We start from the raw sequence: 10,960 nt of genomic DNA on the forward strand, positions 1-10,960 counted from the left end.
TCCTTCCGCTTCATTATTGAGGTTAGTATTTGTTGGCGTTTAAACCATTTTGTTTACAAACAATGCGGAGGGATATCTAGGTCGCGTGTGACTAGTCTAGCCAATAGAAATGTCTGATATGCTATCTTACACATGTGTAAGATAAAAATATTCGTAATGGGTATATTACACGGAAAACAAGGGTAAGCATGTGATAAAAGTTAGTGTTAACCTACTTGATATACACGATTATACAATAACGATATATGCATACACAATCCTCTTATGTCCTACCGATTACAGCTGTTAATTCGACAACTGGTTTCCCCGTCAATCGTATTCGACAACTGGTTTCCCCGTCAATAGTATTTTACAACTGGTTTTCGTAATATCATAATAGACAAAACGATGGTCCTTTATCTATTCAAACCCGTTGGATATGTTTTACTATGTGTTTTTTTCTGTTTTTCAATACAAGTGCATGATGGTATCTTGTATAATACAAGAAAAGCAATCCAAACAAAACACAATCTACAAGGAATCTGTTGAAAAGCATCGGACCAACAAACTTTAAACGAGAGACATATACCGTGTATAACATGAAAGACATACCGTATATGCATACATAAACTGTTAAAGATGATTTCGCTGTGGGTTTATCTAGATTATAATGATTAAGCGTCACTTTCCTTTTGACTTTATCAACAAATTGTTTACATGTTCGATTAAATGACCACAATCAGAGATACTACACACATATACGTAAGTTAATTGTTTGACAATTTATCAAGCGAGCAACCATTTATTTCAGATAACATGCTGTTTACTGACTTTTATACGGCGCTTTTACTAGTTCATGATATCTTAACATTTCACTTGTACAAAAAATGCTTCGATCATTGCAATACTAAGTTAATAAAAACCCTATCGAAGCCAGCGCCACTTTGAAGACACCGCAAATCACTCATACAATAAATTAAATACAAAAATACAAGTTCAACGAACATATTAAGATATTTTATTTCAATACCTAAAAGTAAAACCTGATTGTAATTATTGTAAAAAAGTTTGATGCAGTATGGTTTGTACGTTGTGTAGATGTCAATAAGTGAATGGTAGGCCTTGGAATTGTGCCTTTAAACAGGGCCTTTGTTTTAGCTTTTACCTTTTGGACTTTTCATGGTTGTTTTTCATGTTTTTGCAAAGGGCGACGCGATCACTGAGACCAACTATTTTATTTACACAACATATAACAATCTTTTAAAAATGTGTTCTTTTAGACTCAGTTTAAAATGAAGTCTGTTACAAACGGTTAATGTAGTAATGCGATGATTTTTAATTTTGGTTAATCGACACAGGTGAAAGTCTTCATTTGAAATATAACAACCACGTGTTATTTTGTGATCGAAAAGGTGATAACACGTCATCATATTTGATATGTATAATTTGTTTAGTTTGTTTAAGAAAATGCTGCGCAACGCTTTACCAGAACAGACTTGTACGAACCTTTTCTGATGTATCCACATTGTGTTTGGCTTGATTCAACAGTGCAGTGAGCTCCCGCCATGTCTAAAATCAAGCATATAACTTATAACATTAGATGCTCTTTAAAAAAAAATACACGTTTTAAAAGGATTTTCTAATCGCTCATTCAGATTTTTGTTGTATTAGGAATTCTTATCAATATTAGCAATGCAAATATTTATATGTTTTGACAAGCCGAAATTAAACACAATTTAAATGTCATGCTTGATATTATAATACAATAAGTGGATAGTCATTGATGATTCAACATGTAAATAACTTAATTAATTAAACATTCTTCATATGTGTTTATAGTGATCTTGCAATTCAGACAGAATGCGACACGTTGTAGGTGAATATAATTAGGGTATCTAACACCAAAATCGATACCTTATCTATTTCTGTGGTGGGTGTGGCAACATCGTCGGAATTACCATCGTCGCTTCCAGTGACTTCTTCATGTTGTTCACAAACTTCATCCAAGTCCTCAAACAAACATTTAAGTACAACCTTGTTTTCTTTAAAGACAATCCCTTTGAAAATATGTTTGATTTTAATTTCTTTCAGGTCAGATCTACCGTTTGAAATATCTTTCTAAAAATGTCTTCCCATGAGGTACAAGTAACCAGCCATATTATTGTCAACAAAGTCGTCAATTTTATTGTCTTCATTGGTACACCAAATGGCTTTTTCGTCATACGTTTTAGTGATACGGGAATGGGTACTCACATTTTTAGCATGTTTCATTGCTATTCCATCTCTGATATTACTAGTCACTTGATCTTCACATTGTTTTATCTTCTTTCCTAATTCCATACATTCTTGCAAACATTTATCAGCACTATTCTTGCAGCTCTCCATACTGTGATCTGCTTCAACTTTCATAAGCGAAATTTCATCTCTTAACTCATTGAAAAGTGACTTCATTGTGTTGACTTTATCGCAATCAATTTTAGCCCCTTCTTGCTCCAAGTCAACGACTTCTTTTGCACAAGGAATATGCTCCGAATGAAGGCATCGTCCGCAAACCATGGAATCATGAATGGTGCAAAGAAAAAACGCGTTCTTTGTCGGATGTTTCTTACATCGCTCTTCTGTAATATCAATCCTTTTTGTTGTTTGGCTGTCCTTGTTCAACGCGTTGATAATGTGAGTTCGAAATGACCTTCCGTTCTGATGACTACGTAAGCAAGCTTCACCGACATGCCCACATGTATCGCAACTTCCAACAGCATTTTCCTCTAAGCACATATCACACTGAATCGGTTGTGATGCCATATTTTATATGAAAACGTGGGTTTAAACGTTCTTAAACGAGCGACAATATGTTATCAGGATCGTCATATGAGTACAAGTAATACAGATAGTATCAGTATTTGAATACGTGTCATCCATAAAGTTTGTGAACTGACATGACTAATATGGATAAAAAGATGATATTGAAGTAAAAGTCTTCAAATAAGCAGAACATAATTGTATTAATATATTTCAATAGTAAAATTATGAAATCCATGTTCTTAAATACAAGCTTTCAAGGCAACGAACATCAGGCAGTACGGAGCACTTTGAATAATTCGCAACGTTTTGGTACATTCATCACCGTAAACCCGCGATATATTTCAAAAAAGAAATAACGGCATCGTCTTTAAAATTCACATGATGTCAATTTAAACATTCATGACGTTTACTGACAAATTACAACGTCATATTAGGTATATTGATAGTGTTGTGTAGCAAACACGTAGCACTGTAGTTTAAATGCACAGCGTCACAGATGGCGACGTCAATTCGTATGGAGCAACGCACGACTATGAATTACTGCGTAAATGTTAATTACACTCCTGCACAGACGCTTGCATTACTAAAAATGACAGAAAAATCATCCAAGGTGTCCAGATCAATCATTTTCAAATGACATAGGGTTTTTTTTCCGAATCATGAGCAGATGACAAACGGCCTGGAAGACAAGCGGTAGATGGGGCTTTCGTAGAAATGGTGCGACAAATTGTGATGGAAGACAGACGGAAGACCTTACCTGGATTTTTTTGTTAAAAAGTGTTTCAATGCCTGGTATAGAGATATGTATAGTACTTGGAAAAACTTGGACACAGCGACATATGATATGTATAGCACATAATAGTGAATATTTTATAAACATATCAACGATTTTTAGATCTTGACGTCATAACGTTAAAAAGGTCAATGAAGTATTAACACCAACACGCAAAATTCATTTGTCGATCGGTAATAATCCTCACCACAATACACGACGTACTGTGTCGACACTGCAAAATAAAGGAGCTTTAATATGGTCAAACAGACAAAGTGTGAATATGTGTCTTTATATGTCGAATCATGAGGCTAGTACATGAATTGGAAACAACATGAAAGAACCTGATATGGATAATAATTTTAGCTTTATAATGTATATGTACTGTAACTGAACGCATCGTTGTAGCTATATAAAATACAACAATTAGGCCAATAGTTTTCAAGGATACTGCTGATGAACTTGAATGTTAAATGGCAATATGGCCAAGTAAAAACAAAATTCGCGATCATCTAAGCAGCTTATGCATTGAAAGGTCGATATTCAATGCATAGCTGATGTACGCTAAATACGTGGTTGCCTTAAATGGTTCTAAGAACAAACATATTACTTTATTATATGTTGCAGTTTCAAATTCGCATGTGACTATATTTCACATGCAGTATTACACATGGCGATACAGTAGTTAGGCTTAACTTATTTTGAAAAATACCTTAAATTCGCATGTGACACTATTTTACTAGATTACCATAAATTCGCATGTGAAACTCTTGAACGATAATACCATAAATTCGCATGTGGCACTTTTACGGGATTACAAGATTACACCGTTTCAAATGCATAAATTTCAACTTGAGGATATCACAGGCGAACTCAACTGATTGTGAATATCTGAATCAATTATAAACAGCTGAATATGAAAATAAAATGAGAAAGTAAACAGTTAGAATTAAATAGACTTGTAGAAAAACTATAGGTATCCTGCATAGGGTAATTTGGTCACACGTATCTATTAGATGACTAACATTGTTCGCATATCTCTCTTTGATTTGGCGCAGCAATTGTTTGATTGTGGACCGTTTATCTGCGGTAAATTGATAATGACACGCTGATTCAACTGCTGAACAAACGTATCAATTGTTAGCTATCAACGTTATCGCATAATTATCATGTCGACTGTCAACGTTTAAATATAACCGCATTACTTTGCGCAATGATAGATAAGCGTTAGTACACATGAACGGTGTTGGAGGTCAATCAGAAATCGGCAATATTATCATTTTATAACTCAGTGTGTGGTATTGTTTTCGAAAGCTTTCATACCGTAACACTTAGATTTTGAATTTTCAGATTGATTTTATTTATTAATTTTCAGTATAATTTCGGGGAAATATGTAAGTTTTTTATGATAAGTTCTTGCTAAAAATAACGCCCAAAGTTTGAGAAACACACCCGGCAACACAGAAGACGATTAAGATTATTTAGACCTGACATTTTACTTTATACATGTAAAGTATAAAACGATGTGATTTCGCAAAATCACAGATGCATGTTTGAAACCCAGTGTGACTTTATATATGTCAATCGGTATAACTGACAGACTTAAAAGTTTTGTGATGGTAAACAATATTTGATTTTAAGTAAGAACGTTTAATTAATTTCAACCGGTGTAAACGAGATATTATAGACTATGACGGTTTCTTATCAATGTTTTATACACTATTATATATAATACAAGCTATTTAAGGATATCATTCGTTATTGGTATCTTTGTAATGCACATAATTAAGGGTGTGATTTAGCCATATTCACAGCAATCGAATGACGAAAATAATCATACTAATTCGTTTGGCCTCTCCAAAGCACATTGCTCTTAATGCCTCTTTTTTCCAACTTTTGTAAGAGAAAACAGACCAAAATGTTGACGAGAGGAAGAAAACCGGTCGCAAGGCTTAATCTGCCGGCCTTATATTCACGGTACGTTCCAAGGCAGGGGCTCACGCAACGAAACCCGCCGCATGTTGTTCCAGTCCACTTAATGGATGATCCAGCCGTCAGAACCATGACACTCAGTGGCAAGCAGCAACCCATGCTCTACGCCAAGTGATAACACGTTTCGGTTTGCGTCAGCTGCCGACATTCAGCGCTTCGCCACCGGGCCATCAAAACAATGCGAGAGCTGAGCAAGACCGCGGGCAAGGTATAATAACTCCTCCCCATCATTATTAAATACGTCGATCATTCTATGCCTAACCCACACAACACGCGATAACTTCTTCAAAACGTCAGTCTTGGTCAAGCGAATAGTGGCAGAGTTTATCTCTCGCTACGCTTGACCATCCGTAAACAGTTACGGTGTATAAGTACTGTTATTGGGTAAACTTGCATGCAAATATGGGTTTCCATGAGATGCTTCTGTTAAAGGTATAAACTACCTCAGCTAGTAATCTATGCTCTGGCTATTATAGTTTAAAGTGTTAATGAATACATTGCAAGTTTAATTGCAGATGGGACAAATGATAATATAAAACACAGTAATAGATTCAATGTTTATTTAAATGGTTACGTTTAACATTATTTTGGTTAAAATTCCACTGCGACAGATTTATCATTACAATAAATGTGAATAATAAATTGTTGCAAAACTCGATAACACGATATTCGCAAAAGGCCGTTATTTGCATAATGTAATTGGATAACACTTTGGTGTTCTTTTAACCGACTACACACTATCTACCTCAGTTCTTTATCCGCTTTATATATTCAATGTCAATAATGGATAACCGTTTAAAGTGAATGTAAGTTCTGACAGTGCATTTTCAGTAATGTTTACATCCAGTTGAAAATGTTCTGAAAGTGCAAGTTCAGTAATGTTTACATCCAGTTGAAAAGGTTCTGAAAGTGCATGTTCAGTAATGTTTACATCCAGTTGAAAAGGTTCTGAAAGTGCAAGTTCAGTAATGTTTACATCCAGTTGAAAAGGTTCTGACAGTGCAAGTTCAGTAATGTTTACATCCAGTTGAAAAGTTTCTGAAAGTGCAAGTTCAGTAATGTTTACATCCAGTTGAAAAGGTTTCTGAAAGTGCATTTTCTGTAATGTTTACATCCAGTGGAAAAGGTTCTGAAAGTGCATGTTCAGTAATGTTTACATCCAGTTGAAAATGTTCTGAAAGTGCATGTTCAGTAATGTTTACATCCAGTTGAAAAGGTTCTGACAGTGCAAGTTCAGTAATGTTTACATCCAGTTCAATAACGTCACTGACGATCATCGTTTTAAGGCAATTTATACGCAAACAAGTTAGTCCTCTTCGCTGTAGATATGCATGTTCAGGAATTTTGAAATGAGTTTGTAGAAGCGTGTCTTCGAAGTTTCGAAGCATACACTTTATCCCCTTCTTACCGTTGCTATCAGAAATCTTGTACAATCGAACCCTGATGGCTGGAACTCCTGGGGACCGGCGAAAATACATTGAGTCTCGAAAAATTCGAGCCAAGCGGGATTATATTACCTTGAGTATAAATTAATCGTTTTTTTTTCTAGTTCGATCCATCGTGAAATTTGAGCCAAGCGAATTCGAGCCAAGGTCGGATGTAGTACTAGAGGGTAACGAATAAATGCATCCTATGGAGTGTTATAAGACCGCAGATCCGACTCCTTCGTCATTAGTAGGTGTTTACTATTATTTTACCATTTGTATTTTACTAAAGCCTCTATATCATTAACTAAGTTTTGCAGCATAAATGAGCAAAATATGTCAGCCTGCATTATGTTTCACTTTTAATAATAGTTACTTGAAATATACCCACTATACACAATAGCATAACCTTGGTAACACATATATTTGGTGTATACGATATCAGGCACCCTTTTGTGGTATTTGTTTCTCAATATTCTGTATAACATGTCTACTTTTGTTTACACTTGCTATTGAAATAAATATTCAGACTTTACATAGACAAACACATGTAAATCTTTTTTACGTTGTCAAACCTGATTTTAGAATAAACATTTTATGTCCGAAAAGCTTAACGTAATTTGATTAAAACTGAGGTACTCAAGCACCTTCAGGAGTAGTGATTACGAAATAATTTCTTAAATACGATCTTACTCATGCATCAGGTAATACTTTCAATCGCTTGTGTAACTCAGGTTATAATTTGGTTTTATTGTTAATAATAAATCAATCACTTCTTCAACTGCATCTGAGTACATTTCACTTACAACACTCTTAGCTACACTAGGCGTTTATTATTAGTTTGAAGAGAAGGGTTGAAGGGTTGTCTCATTACATTAATTCATAAATTGTTGGAATGAATGGATGATTCATCGTCATGCATTTTAACTACATCATATATGTATAATTATAACTTTGTTTAACTGTTTAAAAGAATCTTTTAGAAGCTTTGAAAAAAGATTCTAACGTGAACTGTAAAACTCGATACTTCTTGAATGATTATTTCTTTTTATATTTAAGATTTGAACGACCTTAAACTAAAGTGAGATTTTTTAAAGAACTATGTAAGGCAGTGGTAAAAGAACAATTCGAATCGCATAATCGAATCGTCCTTCAAGCTTCTTAGATGGTCAAAGGATATCGTATTTTGTTCATATTTTGTAAACCATATTTGAAGTTTGTACTAGATACACACAGTTAATAGGAGACTTAATGCAATATTTTTCTGATCATTTTTTTCGGATTTTTTAATAGTGTGTCCCCTTCAAAATACCATAATCATTTCAATTTATGCAGTTTTGTAATTTATTCCGTAGACTTAAAATAATGGCAATTTAATTTCATTTAACCGACACTTTTGAAATAGCTGCACTGAAAAAAAATATAGGTTATTATACATTTTTTCTTAACAATACGGAAATATGTTTCAAATTGGACTCGTATACAGATTGGCGAGTCATATATGTTTTTCACAGTTGTGTATGGCTCCAAATACATCCCGTACTGTTCAAAACATTATTAGATAACTTATTTTTTCTTTACATTCAGTATTCCGAAAAAAATAATATAAAGGCGTTGGTATCCGATTTGGACAACATTTTGAAGTGTTGTTTGTAAACAAACACAAATTCGCCAAGTTTCAAAGAGAATTTATGTCAACCTCATCAAAGAGCGTCTGTTCATCCCGTGTATCGGAACCTTTCCACGCGTTTCGGTATATGTCATTGGTTTGACATGGGACATGTGAATCAAGGAGCGTCTGTTCATCCCGTGTATCGGAACCTTTCCACGCGTTTCAGTATATGTCATTAGTTTGACATGGGACTTGTGAATCGTATACAGATACGTGTCGAACATAAGAGCTTACGATTGGACGTATAAATGAGGTATAAAGTAAAAACAAATATTCGCTTGACAAGAACACAAATGCATGAATAACTAGAAAATATATTTGTAAATTTAACATATTTTAGCTTTTATTTTAAATCTGTGTGACCTAGCCGATTCATGCATATAGCGACCGATGTCGTTTGATATGAGTTATATTCTGTCAAATGATGCTGTCACAAAGTACATGATACTCATGTTTCTTGAACTAGTATAATTGTATGAATTCCTCAATTGTATTGATATGTTTTAGAAAAAAATCATTTATATTTATACTTGTCACGATAATTAATTTTGTTTCAATTTGAAATGTTAAAAATTGTATGATGTTTTTCATGTGTTGCTTTTAATATTTATTTATCACCATTTTGACGTATTGTGACCTTTCTAATAAAGAAGTTTTCTGGTTATCTTACAGTTTTGTCTTCTGGTAATGTTTTGTATTGAGAGACAAAACCTGGTACCTCTCAATTAAAATTGAAAAATGAATTTCAGTTTCGCTTCCCCAGTTGGTATGAACACAACCATCCGTAACAACACCAAACCATAACATAAAGACAATTAAAGGAAAACAGTGCATTAACTATTGTCTCTGATAGGCTTAGTGTTTATTGTATTATACAAATGGACAGTAAAAAGCGAAGACAGATAATGTAATTAGTATCAAATTTTATCTTTTTATCTGTTTTGAACCTATCTGTACGTCGTAACTGAATAAAAATAAATGTAAGGAAACATTGTTTTATCTATTTAAATTAAATGTTAAACGTCGGATTCTTTCTCAATGATACTTTAAGGAAGATTAAATTGCAGCATTTAAGCGGCGTTATAACATTTCCATCACCACTTTGTTAAGTCACGTCTAAGCTCTTATAACAAAACTGCGCCCCAAACTAATGAAACCTCGACTGGTATTCGAAACTGATCTTAATTTAGTGCAATATTGAAGAAGCCAATCGGATTATGTGTTATATATGACCAATTGTATGAATAAAGTCAATAATGTATGTTAACGTTCATTGTACATTGAATACCACCCCTGGAATATAATTAAATACCGTTCTTAATTGTATCTAAGAAGGATGTAACTAATCGGATTACTAGATATATATAATGGACTCTAAGGTGAATGGAGTCAATGATGATGACCTTAAAATTGACTCAAAAGTTGCTCAAGTAATGATAAACGGATACGTACAATGATTAATACCAATTTTACCTCGATATTGCTACCGGCTACAACATAATAGTAATATTTGACAGTAAAATTACATATAAATATATATGAAACATTTCTATGTGAATTACAATCTCTTAAGTCAAATAACTCTTAAGTTGCTGACATCGAATATCGTAATTAAGTCATCGTTTTTTGTCCTGACATTTAAAAGATCAGGAAAACACTTGTTTTCTTTTTTGGAAAGTCGGCAAATTGATTGTACATATTCTTGCAAAACAGCTTAAATTAAAATAGCAATTAGGTAATATCATAAAGTTCAGGAGTCATATTCTATTTAGTATAATACACACTGAAACTTGTGAATCATATCATTTGGTAAATAATACATTTCAAATAGCCATACAAATGGTAAATACTGCTTTTACAGGACAGCTTCCTTGACAAAATGCAGATTTGGGATTTCTCTGTTTAACGCATTTCAAATATTTTAAGAGGCACATTTATTCAAAATCAATACAAACACATGTATACAAACATACATTTTGAGTAGTAAAATTATCAAAAATATGAATAACTGATAACAAAATTGTGACCATATATTTATTAGTTAAATAGGTTGCAAAAATAATAACTGATTGGTGAGTGCTAAAAGATTTACTGTGATACTATATCTCACATAAGGTAGCAATACCGTGTTTTCTGCACCTTTCTTTAAATATGATCTCGGTATGCTTCGTATGGACCATTGCTTTTGACATTAATTTATCTCTTTTGGTATTTTGGAACATTTTTACTTATTCCGGTAAATCCTGTTTGGGAGTAAGAGTGCATTCTTAGAATTTGATGAAATCTGACAAAGTAGAACTTGTTCAGGGACTTTACGAT

The sequence above is a fragment of the Mya arenaria genome, chromosome 9 (assembly GCF_026914265.1).
Source record: "Mya arenaria isolate MELC-2E11 chromosome 9, ASM2691426v1".
NCBI classification, from domain to species: Eukaryota; Metazoa; Mollusca; class Bivalvia; order Myida; family Myidae; genus Mya; species Mya arenaria.